Source organism: Nomascus leucogenys, chromosome 4 (assembly GCF_006542625.1).
Source record: "Nomascus leucogenys isolate Asia chromosome 4, Asia_NLE_v1, whole genome shotgun sequence".
In the NCBI taxonomy this organism is placed as follows: domain Eukaryota; kingdom Metazoa; phylum Chordata; class Mammalia; order Primates; family Hylobatidae; genus Nomascus; species Nomascus leucogenys.
In genome coordinates this window covers 9,122,919-9,148,910 of record NC_044384.1, presented here as the reverse complement: position 1 = coordinate 9,148,910, position 25,992 = coordinate 9,122,919, and the positions used below count along the sequence as shown (strand labels likewise).

The window sequence follows — 25,992 nt, the reverse complement described above, 5'->3', positions numbered from 1 at the left end:
TGGAATATAGGACAGTGGACAAGGAAGAGTTAAATCAGCTGGCCTGCTCTATTTATTCACACTATTCATCTCCTATCGTGGGGATGGTGTTGGGGTATACACCTGGGGGAAATAAAAGCAGACAGGCAACCCGGGTAACTTTGTCAGTATGCTAACCGGACTTTCTAGTAAATAGATTAATAATATTTGCTAGAATATCCTTATCTATGGGATCTTCTTAACAAGATATCTCTGTTTAAGGATTGCCAGTATGTCACATAAGCTGGGATATGAAATGGACGTGTTTCATAAATGGAACATCCTCACTGTGGGGAAATAAGCTTTAAATAACTATTACTGTGGGCCACAGAGCACTTGTCTGATGTCAAAAAGAAAGATGTGGGAGCCATTCTCAAAACTCCAGGCCTCTATTTATTTCCATTTGAGCTCTTGATTGCCTATATCTTTAACATGATTAGTAAAATCTGTTAATGGGCAAGATCCTTGATTCATTTGAGTCTGAAATGATAATGTGTTCCTTTATGTTTTCTCAGGCATCTCTGTGAGTCTGGTTTCAGAAAAGCCTTTTTGTAAGAGCTGAGTCTAAAAGCCTTAGCTCAGTTTGCTTAGTCAAGAAGGGTGCAGCTGGATAAAAAGAACATGAAGAAAATAAAAAAAAAAAACCCCAAATAATGGAACAACAAAAAAACTGTGAAGGATAGTGTCATTGGGAGTGACAAGAGGTAAGTTTTCAAAACAGGACAGGGCTAGATCATGCTTAGGCCAGCTTGTGAGAGGTGGCCTTCCTTGGCACTCACAGCAGACACACCCAGAATTGCAGAGAGAGCAGGTGGAGCCTCTGCAGATGCTATTTTGAAGGTAAGCAGAGAGACTGGCGAGGAAGCCATTCCAGCAGCTCAGTTGAGAAATGACCTGGGCTGAACCAGGATAGGGATGCAGCAGAAGGAATGCTTTTGTAAACCTTTTAGGAGGGAAAACTTTTAGGCCTTGCTGGTTGATTGGGCACAAGGCTTGAGGCAGAGAACAGAGTCGAACTGAGGACAAACTTTCTAGCTGGAATGGCAGATGAGATGGTGAGGCTGCGGCCTGAAAGAGTTCATGCAGGAGGAGAAAGAAGTTCAGGAGGCGTATGATAGAAGTTCTGTTTTAAACACCTAAAGCTTGAGGTGCCTGTGGGGTATGGAGGTGGATATTTCCAAGATGTGTCTGAGCCATGAGAACCCAGAGAAGCTCATATGTAAGGTCTAGAGCAAATGTGGGCATCATATGTATGTAGTTTGCAGTTCAAACTCTGGGAGAGGACGAGATTGCCGGTGAACAAGGAATAGAATAAAAAGGCCAGAGCACTCACAGGCTAGTTTGTAATTTTTTATTGAGCACGAATGTGTTTATCACTGGATTCTTCAGGACTCTGTAGTTAAATAAGATAACTATTGTGAGCCTTCTATTTAGAGAATATATAGGATCGATCTTCCTGGGTTACTCTGAGGATCTGTAAATTGATAAAATGTGATTATATTATATAGTTTCCAGAAGAGAGAATTTATATCATGTACAATGATGATATAGCTTTGTTTGATGTCATTATTCTAATAGGAAATCCAGCTTATCTGCAAATCATACTTATGCTTCTCTCTTTATCAGCATGTACTCAATAAGCACTTGGTAATTGTATGTTATATAAATGAAGCTATGCATATGTAATGTCCGTCATGTTATTTGGAAGGGGGCATCTGTGCTAAACAAGCTAAACACTTTTATTACCAAAAACATCAAGGAATACAAATACCATAGCTTCCTGCAAGTTGTTCATTGCCTATGAAAAGTAGCTAAAAAGTATTATATATTGCTAATTCATCATTCCATGAGATTCCTTTATTGTTAAGTTGAAGTGACTGCTGGCTTTATTAAACTCAGTGCAATATTGGATTTCATTACAAATTTTCATTTTCATAGTGATAATGTCTTCCGCAATACAACACTGTTCATTTATTACTTCATTTTCACTTCTTTTTAGCTTTTGTTTTCATACAAACTCTAAAATGAATCAGCTCAGGGAAAGCCTCTTGTGACTAAAGCTTTCTTATACTTCAACCTTTTGAAAATTTACATAAACATTACTTGTCATCCCATTGTGATATGGGCATATGAGATTTGATTCTCATTTTGGGAAATATTTTGTCACAACAAGAAAGGGCTTTGCTTTCTCTTCAATTTTTGTTAGAGATGGTGAAAATTTGACCTCCAAACTACTATTCATAGTATGGAGAGAAATGAATATCAGAATTAACAAGCTCAGAATGCTGGAATCAAGCTGTTAAACACGACAGATGATTTTACTTTTAATATCCTTTTATTGTAAATTATTTTACAATACAAATTGCTTTTTTAACTTTTGTATTTCTGATAATCTTGATATTTCCTTGGCTAATATTTAATGTTTTATGTTGCATCCTTGCTTTTTCTAGAGCTATTTGTGGTAGGTCTCAATTGCTCTCCATTATTGAGACCTTTCTCCTTGGGAATAAAACTTCTCTTCATTTAAAAATCCAGTCATTTTAATGTAGCGTGATAATGACTTCTCACTCAACAACAGCGTTTTGGATAAAATGTTAATTACACCGTGAAATTTCAATCATCATCATGATGGCAACACTTGCATTTTCATTTTAATTCCTTCAGTGAGTTAACTCTTTCTATTATGACAGGGTGATGTAATATGATGGGAATTTCAAAACATCCCTGCCTTTGGCATAAAATAGCCCAGCCACTTTAGATCGGTCTTGCAAACTGTCTGGACCTCAGTGTACTCAACAGTATAATTAAGGAGTTTAACTTCCTTCCAGGTGTAAGTTTCTTATACTAATTTTTGTGTTTGCCTTTTTTTTTTTCTTGGTTTATTCTGCCCCTCATTTCCTCCTCCTTCCCTTCATCGTTTTCCATGGTCAAGTCTTATAACTCACCCTAAGGCCCGCACATTTACTGCAGACATTAAGAATTAACAGCCATGGTGCAGTTTGACATAAGCGTCTCAGTGGGCCTCTGTGGGAATTTACAGACAGCACCGTGTGGCATGAACTGTAAAAAGAAGCGTTCAACTAGTACCTACAAAAATGTGTGCTTAAAGCCTAGAATGAAAATATTGTTTGGAACTTTCAATATTAAAATGGCTCTGGATTTATTGTGCCCTTGAGGCTGAGTGAGTTTTACGCAGGCCGGTTTTATATGTGATAGTGCTATTTTTGTTGGTCGACACAACATGATAACATCTTTTGATGAAGGTCCATGAAACTGTGGGTTGGAAGCTTTTAGGGGGGTCACCAAAAGAAATGCAGTCCTTTAAATGTCAGCAAAATGAAAGGACACAGTCACTTTCTGTTGGTTTTTATATATCTATGTGCACTTGGGGGAGATTTTCTTTTCTAAGCCCTCTCATTCTTCCTCAAGATATTTCTGTAACAATAGGCAAATAATCTTGGGGTATGAGGAGCATGTTTGCAAATCTATTTGCATAATGTTGATGTAAATACCAGAAATAGAAGCAAATATCAGAAAAACAAAAGCATTTAAAATATGTGCAGAGAAAAGCTAGCTGTTAATATCAGGAAAGAAATACAAAGAAGAAAATCTATACTGATAGGTCAATGTTGGCAGGAGATAGCTGCCTGCTTATTACTTCACATTAGAAAGAAAAATTGAAATATGAAATGATTTTGGAAAACTACATTCAACTTGTAGTTTAAGAGCAGACATTTTAACCTCTTCAGCTTGTGAGGATTAAGCAACACCAGATGCAGGGTGAAGAACTTGGTCTGAATATCTTAGTGAGAATTTTAGCACACACTAACTACAGCGATGGGTAAGAAGATAATTCAAGTCTGAACTCAGGGTTTAACTTAGGTGATCTTAATTGTTTTGTGTAACTCAAGGATTAAGAGGAGCATCAGAATGTGATCATAAGTTAAAAGTATTTAATGGGTCAAGAACTGCGCAGTATAATAATTTATCAGAATTTTGTAAGCAAATCACATTTGTAATTCCAACCTTTTAAATTTCTGTACCTATTTATCTTTATACATCACTTTACATAATAAATAGATTCATGATAGTTTAGAAAAAGTGGTAAAATATAAATCTGAATAAAATTAGGGTTCAGAATAATGTGAATTAGAATAGGAAGTAGAGTTGGAGGGAAATTGGAACTGAACTGTGCAAACAATGTGCTTCTCATATTTGTTATAGTTGAGGCACAGATTTGGCTTTGAGTTAAATTATAGATGTAACAAAAAAAGAGAGTCATTCATTTACACAGCTCTCATTATTTGAGAAGGCATACTGTGCTTGTTTGAATATGAGGTATGAGTCAATTTTCTAGCATCTCCAAAATAAAAAAAATTTCACTTGAGACGTCATAGAAGAGATATTAAGCCATTTAAAGACAATGATCTCAAAAAAACGGAAAAGAAAAAAACTCCATAAAATAAAAACAAACACAAAACCTCTGATTAGAAAGGGGACAGGCATCATAAGACTCTTTCTTTTGTTGCTCCTCCATAAAACCAAGGAATATAATAGTAAATTGTTATTCAAGGACAGCAAGAAAATACTGTCTAAGAACCTTTCTGATTATTTTGGTGGATACAGTGATTTAACCTAGATGATAAAAAAAATTTAGATTACATTTGAGCAACATTTCATGAAAAAAAACATACATTTCCTAACCTAATAAATATTTATTGGGCAACTACAATGGACAGAATATCACAGCAGCACTGGCAGGGAATGTCCGTTTACCAAGATTGTTTACTTGCTTTCTCTCTTGAGGGCTTCTTTTATAACTCCCCTCTGCTCAAACCTCCATCTGCACCACACTCATCCTTACTCTAAGGTGATGACCTTGTTTCTTTCTTCCCAGAGAAAACAGAAGCAGTCAAAAGGCATTTTCCCATTTCTTTACCCCAGCCTCCATGCATGCACACCATATACACTGCCACGCTTCCTCCTATGTTGTACTATTGCTGAGCCAGCCTTGGCCACATACACAGTTCAAGAACAGTGTTTCAACAACTGTCTCCTCAGTCTTCTGCATTATTATTATTTTTCTCTTTTCTAGATCATTCTTGTAAGAATACAGGCTTGTGGTCATTTACCCCTTAAAAATATCTTTCCCTTGATATGAAATCTGCCTTTTATTGCCATCCTATTCTCTGCTCTATTTATAACAAGAATCCTTGAAAGACTTTTTTATATTCATTTCCTCCCATTTTTGCTTATACAGGCTACAATCAAATTTTGTCTCCATCAGTCTAGCAAAACTGCTTTTGTCGAGGTTACCTTCATCCTCTATTTTGCTAAATTTAATGATCAATTTTCAATCCCTGGATTTCCTGACCTATCTTTTGTCATGCGTAATAAGGAGAAAAACTCTATTTCTGTTCTCTCTACTCTCTACATTCTCACATTTCTGACACTGAACGGGTGGGTCTCTTCCACACCAAGCGATTCTCTGATTTTTCAAACATCAACGGGATGTCCTAAAATTTAACTCAGTTCTGACACTAACTACTCAGAGCTAACAAAAACTCCAGAGGTTAGAAGTTCAGTCCTCTGGCATATCAGACCAACCTGCTATCAGTTGGGAAGTTCCTACCACCTCCTTCTTGTGTTCAAGAATTTTCTAGAACGACCCACAGAACTCATGGAAGCACATTACTTACATTTAACAGTTTATTTTAAGGATGCTACTCAGGAATAGCCAAATGGACCAGGTGCCTAAAGTAAGGTATGGGGAAGGGTGGGGAGCTACTACGCCCTCTTTGGTTGCACCATCTTTTCAGCACCTCAATGTGTTCACCAACCTGGAAGCTCCCTGAACTTCATTGTTTAGACTTTATATGGAGGTTCCATCACATGGGCATAGTTGGTTAAGTTATTGTTCACTGGTTAAGCCAGTTTCCAGCCCCTTTCTCCTCCCCAGAGGTCTGAGTTGGAGTGGTCTGAAGATTCCAACCCTATAATCCCTATGGTTGGTTTTCTATGACAAGCAGCTCCCCACTCTTAGGGGCTTTCCAAAAGTCACCTCATTAACATAAACGTGAGGCTGAAAGGGGCTTGGTATGAGTCACAAAACACACTCCTTTCTCCTTTATTGCTCTGAAGATGTTTCAGAAGCTGGGGACAAAACCAAACATTATGCTGAAGATGCCATAGGAGCATCATGGGTTTCAGAGCTCTGGCCGGGAGCTAGGGATGAAGACCAAAATATGTATTTATTTCTTTTTTTATTTTTTATTTTTTGAGATGGAGTCTCATTTTGTCACCCAGGCTGGAGAGCAGTGGTGCAATCTCGGCTCACTGCAAGCTCCGCCTCCCGGGTTCAGGCCATTCTCCTGCCTCAGCCTCTCCGAGTAGCTGGGACTACAGGCGCCCGCCACCACGCCTGGCTAATTTTTTGTATTTTTAGTAGAGACGGGGTTTCACTGTGTTAGCCAGGATGGTCTCGATCTCCTGACCTCGTGATCTGCCCGCCTCGGCCTCCCAAAGTGCTGGGACTACAGGCGTGAGCCACCGCGAATATGTATTTCTTACATCACAACATCACGAGTAGTCATTCCTTCCTCCTGGTAACACGTTTGTATGACTCCTAGGACCCCATCCTCTCCCAATTTTCCTAAAACCCCCTTATAGCTCCTTCTCAATATCCTTTAATATCTTTTATTGTTTCCTCATCTCTCCAACCTTCCTAAAAGCTGAAATAATCCTGAGATCACCCTATAGTTCTGTTCTGTTTTCCATCTCAATCGCTTGATGTTCTCATTTAGTCTCACGGTTTAAACATATTTTAGACCAGTGGTTATCAATTCTCACTATGTGTTCATTACTGCATGTTAACCCTCATTACATCTTAACTTGGGAGCTTTTGTAAAGACTATCAAGGACCCCAAATATTCTGATTTTATTGGTTTGTCATGGGTCCCAAGAAAAAATACATTTTAGAAGCTTTCCAGTTGATTCTGATGTACAGTCAGACTTGAGAAAGAAGCTGACATTTTGGCGGGGAGGCTAGAACTCAGTTCTGTACAAAAGAAAGTCCTGTCTCTAACCTGCACATGCAACTGGTCACTTACAGGTCCTCAATATCTTTCAAATAAGTTTTAAATAAATTTATTCACTTCTGTTTATGCCAATTATACCTTATTGTGCTAAGATTTATAAATGTAACTAAGAGATTGAATAAAATGATGAATAAGGCAATCAGCATTTTCTAGTTTTTCTTTTTATCATCCTTTGCTTTAAATTTGTTGGTCTTAAGATATATTATTATTTTCTAATTACTGCTCATATTTTAGGGTAATCATACATTAAAAAATAGATTTTTGGAAGAACAAAGTAGGTTATAACCATGTATGTGCAATATGACTCAATGATGAGCTCTCTCTGTGGGGGGATTACCTCTAGGTACAAGGTCTGCGGGTGGTTTATTATCTTTGTACTAGTTCTGTATTTTTTTAATTAAATAGGCCTTATAATAAATATAATAAATGACAATTTAGGGATATATCGTTCTTTAAAAATAAAACCTCACATTTTGGGAGGCTAAGGTGGGCGGATCACGAGGTCAGGACCATCCTGGCTAACATGGTGAAACCACGTCTCTACTAAAAATACAAAAAAAATTGGCCACGCGTGGTGGCGGGTGCCTGTAGTCCCAGCTACTTGGGAGGCTGAGGCAGGAGAATGGCGTGAACCTGGGAGGTGGAGCTTGCAGTGAGCCGAGATCGCGCCACTGCACTCCAGCCTTGGCGACAGAGCGAGACTCCGTCTCAAAAAATAAATAAATAAAAATATAAAATCTCACAACATATTGCTATGTATGTGTTTACACATTTGTTCAAATACGTTGCTTATTGTTTGATGCTTAGTGATAATAGTATTTGCTTAAGTGCTCTATGTGTTGCAAAATGAGACAAAATATACCAAAATTCCATGGATTAAGACTCCAATTGAGTAACACAAATTAGAAATACCAAGTTGTCTATGTAAAGCAGTAACATCATTTGTCTTTTTACATAATCAGACCTTCTTTGGTATAAGCATCAAGCAACTCTATGTTAGTTTTCATTGGCTATCATTACATATATAATAAAAGACATCTTTTCTATATAGATTAAAATCAAATCACTGATGTAATTAAACCTGAAGATTCTTTAAAAAATGCAGATGGGCTGCACTTTTCGATAGCAATCTTGACCTTATGTTAGTAACATATTCCTCCTGCTAGGCTAAACATTTTACCCAATAGTAGGGCAATTTAAGAATTAATTGATTCAGGAATCAAGATTAGGCAAGTTGTTTATTGTAATGTTTACACCTGTAATCCCAGCAATTTGGGAGGCCGAAGTGGGCGGATCACCTGAGGTCAGGAGTTCGAGACCAGCCTGACCAAAATGGCAAAACCCCGTCTCTACTAAAAAAAAAAAAAAAATAGCCAGATATAGTGGTGGACACCTGTAATCCCAACTACTTGGGAGGCTGAGACATGAGAATCGCTTGAACCCGGGAGGTGGAGGTTGCAGTGAGCCGAGATCGCATCATTGCACTCCAGCCTGGCGACAGAGTGAGATTCCGTCTCAAAAAAAAAAAAAAAAAAAAAAAGAGCATTCTTTTAGTGGCTCTGTCAACACGGCAATCACCGAACAAAAGAAGAACGAATGACTAAGTCTTGTCCTTTTAATTCCAATAATACCTCTCTCCTCATAAAAATAATCTTATTGGTGTCTCTAGAATGTCCTAGTAACTAGTGTACTGCTATGACAGAAAGTGCTTGAGTGAGAGGCTATTGAGTTAGAGGCTATTGTGTGGGCTGTAGTTCAAAACCATCGTTGTCAAGTGATTCACACAGAGCTTGTCACAGTCCTTAAGACGGCTTCCATAAGCAGGCTGTTACCTTAGTTGGGCGATAAAAATGCAAAACAAAAAAACAAAAAACAAAACGTTGACAATGCAGGAGATACTGTTCCCCTCTTACTAATTTAGGCTAATTTTCATATCCTCTGGGTGGCTTTGCCTGTTGTTTGGGATTTTGGACTCTAGATGGCGGTAAAGGGTGCACAGTCACCAGCTGAGGTCAGGTTGGTTTTGAGCTAGTGCTCTCTAAGGCTGATTAGTGACAGCCTCAATTTCAGGGCTGTTTTCAACTTCATCTGTTATATAAAACAGAGGTTAATTAGTCATACTGCTCATTTTGAGAAGTAGAAATTTGCCTATTAATAGTGTGCTATTCCGTGCACTAAGTCGTGTGATGCCTGTTGCTGTCTTTTAGTGTTTGACAAATTAAGGAAATATCTTGAAATGCCTGGATAAGGTGGACTTGGACATACACCCCAAGCAAAACTGCTTTTATTGTTCCTGTGGCAACAACTTAAAGCCTTTTATGCGTAATATTTTCACTAATGTCTGCTTTTTGGTAGACTCTGAAGATAGTGAAGGTGTTGCTCATAAAATAGGAAGATAGCCAGTATTTTTCCTGATTATATCTTGTGATACACCCTCCATCCATATGCACTGTCAAGACCTCTTTTCCTAGGCAATACCGTTTGAAAGCAGGATGATGCAAACTTAGCTTGATTATCTCTAACATTTTCTACGTTTTATATTTTTATTTCCCAATATTAAAGTGGAAATGGGAGCTTCTTTTTTCCCTTCAGATTTATGCTCCATCTGTATTTTAAAATAATTATGGCTGTCCCTAAAGTAGCAAGTGTTTCCTAGCTGCCCTGCTACATCCTGTCTTCTAGCAGTTTATGACTGCTAACATTAATCTTTTTCCTTGCCACGTCTCTCTCCTTTCCCTTTCTCCCTCCTTCCTTCGCTTGCTTTTCCCTTCTCTCCCTTCTTAGCTCTCTCTTTCCCTCTCTGTTTTTCTTCCTTCCCTTCTCTTTATCTTTTTTCCTTCCTCTCTTCCCTTTTTCTTTTGGCCTTCCTAACCTCTCTGTGTCTCTTTCTTTTTCTTCTCTTTCTTTCAACTCCTGCTCTCTCTCCCCTCCTTTCTTCCCTCCTTCCTTCTTTCCTTCTTTCTCACTTTCTTCCTTCACTCCTTTGTTCCAGCGTCTTGAAAAGAGAGTATAGACTTGGTGATTGGTCCTGAGCTGAATTCTACTGAAGCCTCATATATGTTGAGTATCCTTGGAAAAGTAACCTAACTTCTTTAAATATTATTTTCTCTTCTAAAAATGGACTAATAACACTTTCTCCATGTAGTTGATGGGAGACAAAAGAGTTAATGTGTGCTAATCACCTGGCAGATAGTATCATTAACACCTGGGGGAAGTTAATTTATCTTTACAGTAGGAGCTGAATAAATGGTATAAAATAGTATAAACTATTTTAGTATAGTTTTCTTTTCATAGAACCTGTGTGTGCAATTTAAATGAAATTTTACTTACAGTTCCTCAGTGAAATGAAGTTATTTCACTCTCAAATCAATTCCTGAATAATAGCGCCTTGGATCAGAAGTTTATTGTACTCTGTTGCCACAGTAGTGGGGACAGGGCTGAATTAGGCATTAGGAGACCCACTTCTGGTTCTGCCATGAACCAGCTTTCCCTTTATTGAATCTTTTCTTAAGGGGAGGACCTTCGCTTTCCTATGAGATTTTAAAACTTAATTATATTATCTATCTTTCTTTCCCGGACAACTTCTAGAATTATTGTTGCAAAGATCCAGTTATCCTCAAAGGGAGTGAGTGAAAAAAAGTGGGGAGAAACTAACTTAATTCTAAGAAATGAGGAGGATTACAGACCCCAGAAGATAATCAAGTGCTTCAAGACAGTTGATTAAGCCAAATTATATGTGGTAGAGAAAGGTTTTGGAGCAGTTTCAGAAGATAGACACATGTCTGCCTGCTGAATGGATTCCTTCCTCTTCCATGGAAGCCAGGGTCATTGTACATGATAAAGATCACTTGTAAATGAAAATTGTGGAGGTTACAGAAGTAAATGTCAGAAATGAAGGAAAACAATAGCAGGTAAAGGAAAGAAAGAGAGGAATCACAGAAATGAGAAAAACTGAAAAGGGAAGACAGCAGAGACCACTAATTAGAAGTCGAGCAACTTGGAGGATGAAATTATGCCATATTTTTCTTCCCTTGTAAGTGGTATATGTATACGTTGGATTGAGTTTTGTCTATTTTATCTTCCTTAAGGTTTGTATGACAAGTGAGGGATCAAAAGAAGGGAGAAAGGAAGGACAGGCAGTTTGAAAGACGAATAAGATTTGAAAACTCAAGAGGAAATTGAGGGGAGTTTTTTGTGATGACAGGATACTATTCTAGTAAGATTTATATTGCAAAGGAAGTTGATTAGTAGTTCCATGATGATGAATATTTCAGTGAACATTTGCAACTGGACTGCTTGACACTCAGTCTAGAAGGGAGAAGTGGAGACCATCTTTCTTTCCAGCCCCTGGCGGCACATGGCCCATGGACAGTGAATGAGATGCTCTGAAGGTGTAGAGGTCCCTTTAGGGTTATTAGTAACAAGTATGTTGGAGAAGCAAGTCCAGTGGCTTGGAGGTGAGTGTTCAGGCAGAGCAGCTGTAGTCGGATGCCGAACAGACCATTCCTCTGTCAGGAAAAGTAGCTAAGCATCTTCTCCCTCAATTACTATTGAGCCTATTCTGCTAGGTTTTGAATTAGTTTTGGGAGGTGACCCTTTACAATAAACTCCTTTACTGTTTAAGTTAATCTGAGTCAGTATATATACAACAAATACTCCTGGTGACTATAAATCAAATAAAATTAATTTTTCCAAAATAATTAATTTTATAACCTCAAATTTTAACATCCCTTTCTTAATTTGTCAAGTCTGTGAAACATCCGACATGAAAGCAAGTGAAAATATCTCAGGTTTTATAGTCACTTAGCTCTTTAGCCACTATCTTTGTCATCTTGGGCAAATTACTTAGCCTCCGCCCTTAAGGAGTTTCCACTTCTCTCATGTGTCATATAGCATCTTGGCTGCAGCTGAGATGTTTCTGGAGCGTACCTTTTCTTTGGGGGGTCCTTTTCTGTTCATTCATATGCTGGAGGGCATTTGAAGAGAACATTTCCTTGGTGTGTTAGGAATGCAGGCAAGGAAAGTAAGATGGAGAGACAGCAGAGTATCTGTCTTCTTTGGGATCTCTTCAACTGGGCTAAGCTTCTGTTTTCACAGGAACAACTAAAAAAAGTTCAAGGACTAATTCTCAGGGAAAGTCTTGAGACTGAACCAGTATAGTGTTTCTAAAAGACCCCAAAAATAAAGTGGAGTGAGAGCTAAAGAAACAGTCTTATCTTCTATTTCTACGTGTTGTCCAGGGTCGTTTTTGATGTCTTGAGGGGATCCTATCAGCAGGGGATACAGAGAGACTCCCACTGACTTCAGCCTTCATGCACACACGTAGAAGGAGAAACTATGTAGCTGATCCAGCCTGGAGACCACTGATGACAGCCTGGATGATGGACACAGGTGAGGGGACTCTATCAAAAAACAGACAAGACATTGTTGTAGAAAAAACAACAAAAAAAGAGAGGCTGACATCCTGTAATAAATTCGTGTTTGGCAGAATTCTAAGGTGGCCCCAAGATTCCCACCTCTAGGTGTACATATTTTGTATACTCGCTCACCCTCTGTCTTGAGTGTAGGCAGAACTTATGAATGTGAAGGAATGCCACTCCGTGATATCTTAGGTTAGATGACAAAGGTTATCCCCTCAGGGGATCTTAATTATAGCTGCAAAATCCCCTTTGTCATCCCCTTTAAATTAATCAAAAAGGAATATGAGAGTGGTCTGCAGATAACAACTAGCAAGAAAATGAAGACTTCAGCCTTGTGGCTCCAAGGAAACAAATTCTGCTGACAAACAGGAGAAACTTTGCAGTGAATCTTTTCCTGGTCAAGCATCCAGGTGAGAACTCAGCTCAGCCAAAGTGATTTCAGCCTTGTGAGAGCTTGCATGGAGAACTCAGTGACTGTCTATAGTTTAGGAGTTAATTTAATTTTCTCACTCTGTGTATTAACTGACTCTGTTTGTAATTTATTGTTTCTGACTTCTTTTAAAAACTGTAAATATTCATTGACTTTCTAATGGATTGCCTTTGACTAATCGATTGGTGATGGATGCTAATGGAATCTATGACCCATCCTTTACAAATTACAGATTTCAGAAAAGGAGACAAGCCAAAAGCATTCACTTGAGAGTGACGTTTGAAGAGGTAAGCCTCCTCAATTGACATATGAGCCTGAACGTTTAGCTGCATTATTTTCTGAAGAGTCAGCAGACCATTCTGGTGACACACACTTTGCCTTATTGTTTGCTACATAAAAACCTGAATGGAACTAAATTATAAACTAGGGCTATAGAATAAATGCAGCAATGATGACTTGAATGGCTAAAACCTGAGATGTCACTCCCGAGGAAAGGCAGTGTTTATTCCACAGCTCAGAGTCACAAATAGCATGAGATACTAAGAAAATGAAATAAATCCTAAATTAGTAAATTACAAGAAGTCATTCTCAAAGTCCATGTCTTGTCTGTCCTTTTGATCATAAGGTCATTATGAGATACAAACACTAACATATTTAAAATTTAATAAAAAAGATTTTAAAATGTAGTTCTCAAGAGTGGTCAGCAACCTTAAAATTGGGGGCTGCAAATAAATCACATTCCACTGGCAAAGGATTATGTAAGATAAATTGTTGAACTTTAAAAGACTGATAAATTGTATTGCAGTTAATTTTATTATCTTTTAATCAACAATGAGCCTATGAAGTGCATGCACATAATGAAGTGGATGCATTATGTTTAAGTTTTTCAAGGATTTTGAATAGAAAATTAGGTTTTCAGGGTCAACTCCCATCACCAATATTCTGGACATGAAATTTGTTCCATATAAGAAAGTAGAAGAGATGGTTCTGCTGTGCAGACACCTTAAAAAATCCAGAAATGTGGCAGAGGTGGTGGCCACCACTTGCTCCTCTTTTCTCCATTTTCTGAGCTGGACTTTTATTAAGGATATAGGGAAATTTAAAAAGAAAATACTGCTTCTGATCCTGCAGTCATCTTCTGCTTTGGCTCTCGAGGGTTTGTCTATTCTGGAAGCTGGAATGACAATCAGTAGTGTACTCTGAAAAATGGGAGGAGTTAATGCGGTTTTTTAAGATATGATTATGGTCTCCACTTTCCTGTCTAATTTTCTGTAGCATAATTCAACCTGTATTTCCCCATCTATTAATGAGAATGAATCGCTACACAGTCTGTTTCAGGGGCTTTAATTGTTTCCTAGACGTTGCGGATCTTTTCTAATAGTGCTTGTGATGCTTGAGACAAAGTCCCCATTCTTGAATGGTTTCTGCCAATCTGACTTTGTGAATAATGACAATATTTTTGAGAAAACTATTGTAAGAATGCCGTCAATGTCTTGGAAGTGAATTATAGGCTACAGGAGAGCCCTGCAGGGAGGGAGGGAGCAGGGAGCCTGCAGCAGTACTGACCAAATCTTTCATGTTCCTAACTATGATGAAACAAATTTGTTGCTTTTTCTCAAATTGCTCTAGTTAAAAGCAGTGAACAAACTCCTCGATCTTCACCCCATGACAATTTTCTTGTCTCTGTGTAGAACCAGCATTCATCTCCATCAACTGGCCTAATAGTTTGATGCATTTTCCTTAGTAACATGTCTAATCTCTCCATTATCATTTGCCTTATGGTGACCAGAGCCTTCTACTCCAGGTAAGTGTACCTCAAGTCTTTCTGTTTTTCTTTGTATTTTCTATCTCTCTCATTCCATCCTGCAAGTTTCTATGAGCTACCAGGAATATGATTAGTGCTAATTATGAGGCATGCTAAGGGAAAAGTGGGAATAATTTAAGAAGGAGGAGTAGTTAATTAATGCAGAGAGATGTGGATAAGAGCTGAGAGAGAGAAAGAGAGAGCCATGTCAAACAGAAATATAAAAAAATCTGAGATCAGAGATTAAGACCAAACAAGAGAAAAAACATCTCAACTGCATATTTCCCTGGTGCCCATGACTTTAATCAGGGGGAGAAGCTTTGGAAAACTGATGATGAAGTAGATGTCAGGTTGCTACTTCTTGGGTTCCAGGAGCCAAGCAAGTCCTAAAAATAGCTGAACAATGATCAGGAAAGGGCAGAACTTCATTCAACCCAATTTAATAATAAGGCTGAATTTTCTCTGTATATTCTCTTTGGAATTAAAAAATAAGGCAACAAGAAAAGCTCATTTTGACTTTTTGGCAGCAGGGAAAGTTAAGTTCCCTGTCTTTCTTCCTGAAGAATGAGTAAAATCAAGAACAAGATTAGTTATGGGGCCACCATTAGGTGAAAGGGTTTTTGGTGTGCTGATTAAAGGTATTTGTGCTGTCATTGTTCTGTCTTTCTTCTTGGTTTGACTTTTGGGATTACCTTCTGTACTAGTTTTCTAGGATTGCCATAACAAAATTTCAGGTGGTTTAAACAACAGAATGTCAATTTCTTACAGTCCAAGACTGGGGTCTTATGCGGCTTCTCTCCTTGGCTTCTAGATGACCATCTTCTCATGGTGTCCTCACATGGTAATTCCTAGATCTGCCTGTGGCCTCTGTGTTCGAATCTCCTCTTCTTAGAAGGACACCAGGCATATTGGATTAGGGCTCACCTAGATGATCTCATTAATTACCTGGTGAAAGTCCCTCTCTGTAAATATGTTCACATTCTGATATACAAGGCACTGAGACTTCACTGATGTTTGCAGGACACAATTCACCTCATAATACCCTGTAACCACTGATATCCAGTTCTAACCCCTAATTCCAACTATGGACCTCTAGCCCTTCCATTGGTGTAGTAATGCATCTGGGTTTACCTACAAGCTGGCAAGGTCTCTAAGTGTCTATCCCAGGAAAACCTGTAATGGGGTGCTGTGACCATTTCAGTTCAAAGCATTGCAGCAAAATTCTATTCTTTTTGTTTGTCATTTGACTGGTGTATTCATTAAGGTTCAACTAAATTAACAAAACTAGTAATAGTGTGTGTGTGTCTGTGTGCATGTCCACATGCACACACACCTGTGCCTATATTTATAGAACTGGTTCACAGGTTGTTAGGAATTGGTTAATTAGTTCTTCAGAATCTATCTCCACATCTGATGCTGGAGCCTTGAGTCCACAGGGCAGGAAGTCAGGAAGAGTTGAGAATGAGGAGGGTGGAATCCATGAGCACAAACTTAAATCCCCCAACAATGGACTAAAACCCATGTCCATTCCTGCTGCTTCTGACCTTGGTGAGAAGGGTACTGTGTAAGTGTATCTTCATGCTGGTAATAAAGACAAACCCGAGACTGAGTAATTTATAAAGAGGAAGAGGTTTAATGGCCTCACAGTTCCATGTGGTTGGGGAGGTCCCACGATCATGGTGGAAGGCGAAGGAGGAGCAAAGCCACATTTTACCTGGTGGCAGGCAAGAGAGTGTGTGCAGGGGAACTGCCCTTTATAAAACCATCAGATCTTGTGAGACTTATTCACTATCACAAGAACAGCAGGGGAAAAACCTGCTCCCATGATTCACTTACCTCCCATTGGGTCCCTCCCACAACATGTGGGGCTTATTACAATTCAAGGTGAGATTTGGGTGGGGACACAGAGCCAAACCATATCATTCTGCCCCTAGCCCCTCCCAAATGTCAAGTCCTCACATTTCAAAACCAATCAACTCAAAAGTCCACAGTCCAAAGTTTCATCTGAGAGAAGGCAAGTCCCTTCTGTCTCATATCCAGGTTGTGCTGATGCAAAAAGGGGGTTTCCATGGTCTTGGGCAGCTCCACCCCTGTGGCTTTGCAGGGTACAGCGTCCCTCCCAGCTGTTCTCATGGGCTGGCATTGAGTGTCTGCGGCTTTTCCAGGTGCACAGTGCAAGCTGTTGGTGGGTCTGCCATTCTGGGATATGGAAGATGGTGGCCCTCTTTTCACAGCTCCACTAGGCACTAGTCCCCAGTGGTGACTCTGTCTGGGGGCTCCAATAAGTCTCATAAGATCACTATCATGAGAACAGCATGGGAAAAATGCACCCCTGTGAATCAATTACCTTCCACCAGGTCCCTCTCATGACATGTGGGGATTATTACAATTCGAGGTGCGATTTGGGTGGGGACACAGAGCCAAACCATATCAGGTACCCTGTGGAAGCTGGAGCCCTTTGTCATGGAGCCAAGACACACATGGCCCAGCTGTTGTTTTTGGACAGGTGGGATGAGTCAGCAGTTGAGCAGCAGTGCACATGTGCTACACAGTGGCTGCTGCCTCCTGGCCAACCTCACAAGCTCTCAGAATCTCTCCAGTAGCCCACACTCACCAGAAATACACAAGAAAAAAAGTCTGCAGAATGTAGTTCCATCTAGGTAAGTGGGCACTCACAGGGCAGCCACAGCTTGTAAAACTTGTGAAGATGCTGGTGGTGGTAGCGGTGATATTGGTAGTCATGGTGATACAGGTGGTAGCTAACATTTATTGAATGAATGCTTACAATGTGTTAGGCACTGGGCTAAGGTTTTTGTGTGATTACTGTGCTGTAGTTCATCAGATCCTGACTACAATCCCGTGACAGAGGTTTTATTATCTCCCTCACAAACAAAGATTCAGGGGCACAAACATGTTATAGAATTTGCCAAAATACAATGCAGCCAATAAGTGGCAAAGCCATGATTGGAAACCAGGTGGTTTCCAAACAGCTCTTTTCAAAATGTCAACCCTGCGGCATAAGTTTCTTTAGACAAATGGTCAACTTTCTTCCTCGTTAAAATATCACATTTGCGTTAAAGGGAAGAGTGTGTATGTATATTTGTGTGTGTGTTTAAACATCAGCTCGGGTCAAGCACAGAGCCCAGGAGTTTGAGACCAGCCTGGGCAACATAGCAAGATCCCCATCTGTATAAAGGTAAGTAAATAAATTAAAAAAATAAAGTAACTATCAGCTGGGAAGAATACCCATATAGCCATTTGTCTTCACAAAAAAAGATCAGTAAATTTGGAATATTGGAATTAGACAACCAAATTAATATATCCCAAGATAACTAGTGAGCCTCTGGTGGTATAAAAGAGTTTTGCGGTCATTTGCCATTTCACTACAAACATTGTAATGATTTTAACACACTTCAAATGTGCCATTTGTAGAAAATAAACCACATCCGTGATGTCCTGCAACACATTTTGCATTTGTGCATTTCCCTGTTTTGTCTGCTTATGAATAATGCAGTGAAGAAAATTCACTTGTGTTGTTAGCTCATAGACTCAGTCTGGAATTCTCTATTTCAGCCAGAGCAGCTGTTCTATCAATGATTGTTTGCCTAATTTTCCCACAAAACATTATTTTCTGTATAAGCAATAATTTAGCATTGAGACTGTATCTTCTCTGGTATTTCTTTCTTCTGTTGGCTCATAAGAATGTAGCTTTTCAATGTGCTTCATTATGAAAGGGGAATCTATAATATACCAAAATACCATAAACCTGATGCATTAACAACATCTGTATTTTCATCTGACTGTGTAACAGTTTTCCCACATCGCATATTTCTTCTAACATTGTTTTTTCAATTTTTAGGAATGCTTTCCATGTATTCTAGCAGCATTTGCTGACAAAGGAATGCATTTTATTTTGCCATTATACTGTCTTTTATGTATCATTTCAGTCATTTTTACTGCATACAAAAGAACAAGTGTTTTCCAAAATTGTGAGGTTTTCTCTTTATTTTTAAGGGAGAAACCTCTGAAGAGGCTTCTAAGCATTTACCACTAGGCTCGGTGAAATTTTGTAAAGTATTACATTATTATTTGCTAAAAATTGAGAAGAGAGGTTTCATGTTTTTGGTACTGAATTTTAAAATTAATTACTGATTATCATCTAATATCTAAAAACACAGTAGCATATTGCAAATGATAAATGGATTTTTGATAAATATTTTTGATCCAATTTTTATCAGAGCACATTATTTCACTATTACATTTAAGCTTATAAAAAGAAAGAGCTTTTGCTAGGACAGTGCAACTATCACATCTAATATTTTTTGCTGTTAAGTTATCCTTGCATATTAATATTATTTTCAACTTTGATTTCTTTACAGACATTTTTTAAGGATCGACTATCCATTTTGTGGTTTAATTAAAAACTAGGAGTATTATAGACTATAATTGTGAAGTTAGGCTCATGCAAACTGTCATAGATTGTAGCTTCCTGAAAGTGGACACATGGGAGAAGGTTCCACTGTAAACCGCCTTGCTGGGGAGTGAACACACTATTCTCACGATTCTGCACATTCTCTGCATGGCATGCAAACTGAAGGAGGGTCCTCCATTTTCAATCCGTATACTAAACATTGGTAACATTTATTTTTTTCCTATAAGTTTTGGATAAAAGATCTCCAACCAGAAGGTCTAGCATGCCCCTTTGGAGGATATTTTCAATATTAAAGCAAGACTGGAGATCAGAGTATAGGCCTAGGAGAAGGGGGCAGAGGAAGATGCTGAGCTCACCTTAGTCCTTGGCCTTTAGCCTTGCAGAGATTATTCAGTGATGCTCAGAAGATCATACAAAAGTTTTATAATAATAAACTGGAATGTGCTTTTGCCCAGCCTTCTTGTACATATATATCTCTGTGAATTCATATGGAAGGAGATGGAGCTAAGTAGCTCAGTTGGGACAAGACATGATTCAGAAATCCAAGCACAGGAATATTTGCTACTGTAACTTTAATCATTTTGATTTTTGAGTAAGGCGATCACTGCAAACTGCACATTTTCCTGGCAGTAAAGTCAGTTTCAATGAGCTCCCTATATAGAAACACATGGCTCTGGTATATTTTCATCATATATAGCTCCTGACTTTATTCAGTAGTATTCCTTCATTTGTTATATATTTCTGTAAAAAGGATAACACAATACCAACTTCAAATCGTTTTAGTCACAGCTGATAGCATTATAATATCAAAATTCCATTTCTTTTATATATTGTGTTGATTATTGACAATGAATTGGAGTGACTTACAAATACATACTAAATGGAGTTTCTGGAAGAAAATTAGAGATTTAATATCTGCTTTGGAACATATTTACAGTTAAAAAAAAAATGAGTCCCTCTTCAATGTTCCTGCTGGTTTTGGTTATAGTCTTACCTCATTTTGATATCCTATATAAAATATGTTTGGTTACACAATTACAACATGTAAAATGTAAGTTGAAAAAAGACCTTAACATTTTGACCCAGGATAGCAGATATTTGACTAACATCCAAGATTCTGTGGAATGGGATTCAGAGTTAAATATGGTGATGCAGTCATTCAACTTATGGAACAGCTATTTCCCAGGGTTTGTCCTAAATCTCTGAGATTCATCCACAATGAAACTGTACATACTGTACAAAGAACTGTTAAGGAGAAGGCAGAGTGATCTTATATGTCAAAAATGCCTACACTGCACAGGAAATTGCACATATCAGTGAACACATGAGGAGTAAAAATAAAGCCATTAGTAAACATTATAGAAGAATAACTGAGCTATGTGGTCAGATGGACAAAGAAATAACATTAATAACAGCTGAGAAGAGACTCAAGGCAAGCTCTCAGAGTGTCCACTCTCCAGCCATTAGTCACATCACTGCTTTGGCTAAGCGTAGAGAACGTGGGAGAATCATGATGCACCTTGTTGAGAATGTTGTTTCCTAAAAGGTAGAACATTGCTTTTCAAAATACAAATATGCAATATCCAGATCAAATTCTTACAGTATATACTTTATAGTTCAGATTCTTGGGTATTGCACAGATTCAATAATTTCTATAAACGACACCAAAGTTTCTGATTTCCTTAAATCAGGCACCTTGGTAGTACTTCAGTGATAGTTATATATACTAAAGTGTGAAAACTGAAAGGACATGGGAGACCACTGACTACACCGTCTCCCTGAATTCAATCTAACAGAAGTGGTGAAGGAACTTTAGGAAATGTGACCATATTACGCAAAGGTGCGCTATGGGTAAGGAAGAACAAAATTGAGAATCACCAGTCGGCTTTGCTCTTCTATATGATGGTGTATTTCAAAAGCTGAAGTGAAATTTCATCTCCTTTTCAAAGAACAAGTCTTTGGAAAGGAAATAGCTTGAGAGGGTTGAGTTTCTCTTGAAAGGCAATTCAATGTGCAATTATTTAACTTCCAACTCATGAGAGGTGTCTAAAGATGCCAATGTGCTTGCTTGTGCAGAGAGCTCTCTGAGGCGAGATTTCTGAAATAATGTGCAAGAGATTGAGAAGAGGTTATGGACTCTCTATTCAAGGATGAATAGAAGATGCTGACACAGAAAAAGGACCGCTTTTCCCCGAACGGAAATGGGTTGAAAACTGGCACTAGTCACACTACTTCTGTGACTGTAGATCATTCCTTACTTCTGTGAGCATCCTTCTTCCTATCTTGAAAGTGGAGGTGAAATACCCGACCCATAGTTTGTTGTAGGTAATAAAGAAATAATAAAGGTACAACTCTTGTGCAGAGGCACAGAATGTTATTTTTTTTATGTCAAGTTTCTGTCTCAAATTTCTTCCCATCAAAAACTATGGCAGAGGTAACTGGAAATTGCTGAATGAGCTGGGTCGTTTTTGAAACATGGAAAAGGGAGGACATGGCAAGAAAATGCCATTCTGATTTTTAATATGGGGGCAATATCCAATTCAGAAAAGCACACATTAGTTTGCTTAACAGTGATCTTTGGCATGATTTTTATGTGTATTATTTAAAGCATGGAATGTTTGCATGTGTGCAAGTCATACATTGATAATAACTAGGTCCAGTGTTACAACAGGTGACTTGCATGTCTTTTCTTGACAAGGTTATTAGATGTGTAGATCAGGAAATCTTACAGGGCAGAGGTACAGGAATTACAGCAAGACATCTGATGAACTCTACATGTCATAGTTTCTTAGTGCTAAAAAATTTATAATGTCCTCTGAGATGAAGCTTCCAGAGGAACGATCAGGCAGTGACATTTGCTGTTCAGCAATATTTGCTGTTCTGCAGCCTCTGCTGCTGATACCCAGGCAAACAGGTCTGGAGTGCACCTCCAGCAAACTCCAACAAACTTGTAGCTGAGGGCCCTGACTGTTAGAAGGAAAACTAACAAACAGAAAGGACATCCACACCAAAACCCCATCTGTACGTCACCATCATCAAAGACCAAAGGTAGATAAAGCCACAAAGATGGGGAAAAAACAGAGCAGAAAAGCTGAAAATTCTAAAAATCAGTGCACCTCTCCCCCTCCAAAGGAAGCAGTTCCTCACCAGCAATGGAACAAAGCTGGATGGAGAATGACTTTAACAAGTTGAGAGAAGAAGGCTTCAGACGATCAAACTTCTCTGAGCTAAAGGAGGAAGTTCGAAGCCAACACAAAGTAACTAAAAACCTTGAAAAAAGATTAGATGAATGCCTAACTAGAATAACCAGTGTAGAGAACTGGTTAGAGCTGAAAACCATGGCACGAGAACTATGTGACGAATGCACAAGCTTCAGTAGCTGATTCGATCAACTGGAAGAAAGGGTATCAGTGATTGAAGGGCAAATGAATGAAATGAAGTGAGAAGAGAAGTTTAGAGAAAAAAGAGTAAAAAGAAAAGCCTCCAAGAAATATGGGACTATGTGAAAAGACCAAATCTACGTCTCATTGGTGTACCTGAAAGTGATGGGAGAATGGAACCAAGTTGGAAAATACTCTGCAGGATATTATCCAGGAGAACTTCCCCAACCTAGCAAGGCAGGGCAACATTCAAATTCAGGAAATACAGAGAACGCCACAAAGATACTCCTCGAGAAGAGCAACTCCGTGACACATAATTGTCAGATTCACCAAGTTGAAATGATGAAAAAAATGTTAAGGGCAGCCAGAGAGAAAGGTCAGGTTACCCACAAAGGGAAGACGGTCAGATTAACAGCAGATCTCTCCGCAGAAACTCTACAAGCCAGAAGAGAGTGGGGGCCAGTATTTGACATTGTTAAAGAAAAGAATTTTCAACCCAGAGTTTCATATCCAGCCAAACTAAGCTTCGTAAGTGAAGGAGAAATAAAATCCTTTACAGACGAGCAAATGTTGAGAGATTTTGTCATCACCAGGCCTGCCCTAAAAGAGCTCCTGAAGGAAGCACTAAACATGGAAAGCAACAACTGGTACCAGCCACTGCAAAGACATGCCAAATTGTAAAGATCATCAATGCTAGGAAGAAACTGCATCAACTAATGAGTAAAATAACCAGCTAACATCATAATGACAGGATCAAATTCACACATAACAATATTAACCTTAAATGTAAATGGGCTAAATGCTCCAAATAAAAGACACAGACTGGCAAATTGGATAAAGAGTCAAGACCCATCAGTGTGCTGCATTCAGGAGACACATCTCATGTGCAGAGACACACACAGTTTCAAAATAAAGGGATGGAGGAAGATCTACCAAGCAAATGGAAAACAAAAAAAGGCAGGGGTTGCAATCCTAGTCTCGATAAAACAGACTTTAAACCAACAAAGATCAAAAGAGACAAGGCCATTACATAATGGTAAAGGGATCAATTCAACATGAAGAGCTATCCTAAACATATATGCACCCAATACAGGAGCACCCAGATTCATAGAGCAAGTCCTTAGAGACCCACAAAGAGACTTAGACTCTCACACAATAATAATGGGGGACTTTTACACCCCACTGTCAACATTAGACAGATCAACGAGACAGAAAGTTAACAAGGATACCCAGGAATTGAACTCAGCTCTGCACCAAGTGGACCTAATAGACATCTACAGAACTCTCCACGCCAAATCAACAGAATATATATTCTTCTCAGCACCACATCACACTTAATCCAAAATTGACCACATAGTTGGAAGTAAAGCACTCCTCAGCAAATGTAAAAGAATAGAAATTATAACAAACTGTCTCTCAGACCACAGTGCAATCAAACTAGACCTCAGGATTAAGAAACTCACTCAAAACCACTCAACTACATGGAAACTGAACAACCTGCTCCTGAATGACTACTGGGTACATCACGAAAGGAAGGCAGAAATAAAGATGTTTTTTGAAACCAATGAGAACAAAGACACAACATACCAGAACCTCTGGGACACATTTAAAGCAGTTTGTAGAGGGAAATGTATAGCACTAAATGCCCACAAGAGAAAGCAGGAAAGATCTAAAATTGACACCCTAACATCACAATTAACAGAACTAGACAAGCAAGAGCAAACACATTCAAAAGCTAGCAGAAGGCAAGAAATAACTAAGATAAGAGCAGAACTGAAGGAGATAGAGACACAAAACACCCTTCAAAAAATCAGTAAATCCAGGAGCTGGCTTTTTGAAAAGATCAACAAAATTGATAGACTGCTAAGAGAAGAATCAAATAGATGCAGTAAAAACTGATAAAGGGGATATCACCACCGATCCCACAGAAATACAAACTACCATCAGAGAATACTATAAACACCTCTACACAAATAAACTAGAAAATCTAGAAGAAGTGGATAAATTCCTGGACACATACACTCTCCCAAGACTAAACCAGGAAGAAGTTGAATCCCTGAATAGACCAATAACAGGCTCTGAAATTGAGGCAATAAGTAATAGCCTACCAACCAAAAAAGGTCCAGGACCAGACGGATTCACAGCTGAATTCTACCAGAGGTACAAGGAGGAGCTGATACCATTCCTTCTGAAACTATTCCAATCAATAGGAAAAGAGGGAATCCTCCCTAACTCATTTTATGAGGCCAGCATCATCGTGATACCAAATCCTGGCAGAGACACAACAAAAGAGAATTTTAGACCAATATCCCTGATGAACATCAATGCAAAAATCCTCAATAAAATAGTGGCAAACCGAGTCCAGCAGTAGGTTGAAAAGCTTATCCACCATGATCAAGTGGGCTTCATCCCTGGGATGCAAGACTGGTTCAACATACGCAAATCGATAAACGTAATCCAGCATATAAACAGAACCAAAGACAAAAACCACATGATTATCTCAATAGACGCAGAAAAGGCCTTTGACAAAATTCAACAGCCCTTCATGCTACCTTTGTAGGGACGTGGATGAAACTGGAAACCATCATTCTCAGCAAACTATCGCAAGGACAAAAAACCAAACACCACATGTTCTCACTCATAGGTGGGAATTGAACAATGAGAATACATGCACACGGGAAGGGGAATATCACGCACTGGGGCCTGTTGTGGAGTCGGGGGAGGGGCGAAGGATGTAAATGATGAGTTAATGCGTGCAGCGCACCAACATGGCACATGTATACATATGTAATAAACCTGCACGTTGTGCACATGTACCCTAAAACTTAAAGTATAAAAAAAACTCTCAATAAATTAGTTATTGATGGGACGTATCTCAATAACAGCTATTTATGACAAACCCACAGCCAATATCATACTGAATGGGCAAAAACTGGAAGCATTAGCTTTGAAAACTGGCACAAGACAGGGATGCCCTCTCTCACCACTCCTATTCAACATAGTGTTCGAAGTTCTGGCCAGGGCAATCAGGCAGGAGAAAGAAATAAAGGGGATTCAATTAAGAAAAGAAGAAGTCAAATTGTCCCTGCTTGCAGATGACATGATTGCATATTTAGAAAACCCCATTGTCTCAGCCCAAAATCTCCTTAAGCTGATAAGCAACTTCAGAAAAGTCTCAGAATACAAAATCAATGTGCAAAAATCACAAGCATTCTTATACACCAATAACAGACAGAGAGCCAAATCATGAGTGAATTCCTATTCACAATTGCTTCAAAGAGAATAAAATACCTAGGAATCCAATTTACAAGGGATGTAAAGGACCTCTTCAAGAACTACAAACCACTGCTCAATGAAATAAAAGAGGACATAAACAAATGCAAGAACATTCCATGCTCGTGGATAGAAAGA

The 25,992-nt window shown here is 38.7% G+C and overlaps 1 long non-coding RNA gene across 1 annotated transcript; it reads left to right on the top strand.

Moving 5' to 3' along the window:
- The first annotated feature begins 650 nt into the window (after nt 1-650).
- LOC115834674 lies at nt 651-13,252 on the top strand. The gene is made up of 3 exons (XR_004029556.1): nt 651-722; nt 12,356-12,506; nt 13,198-13,252. It is a non-coding gene; the product is annotated as an uncharacterized LOC115834674 (long non-coding RNA).
- The last annotated feature ends 12,740 nt before the right edge of the window (nt 13,253-25,992 follow it).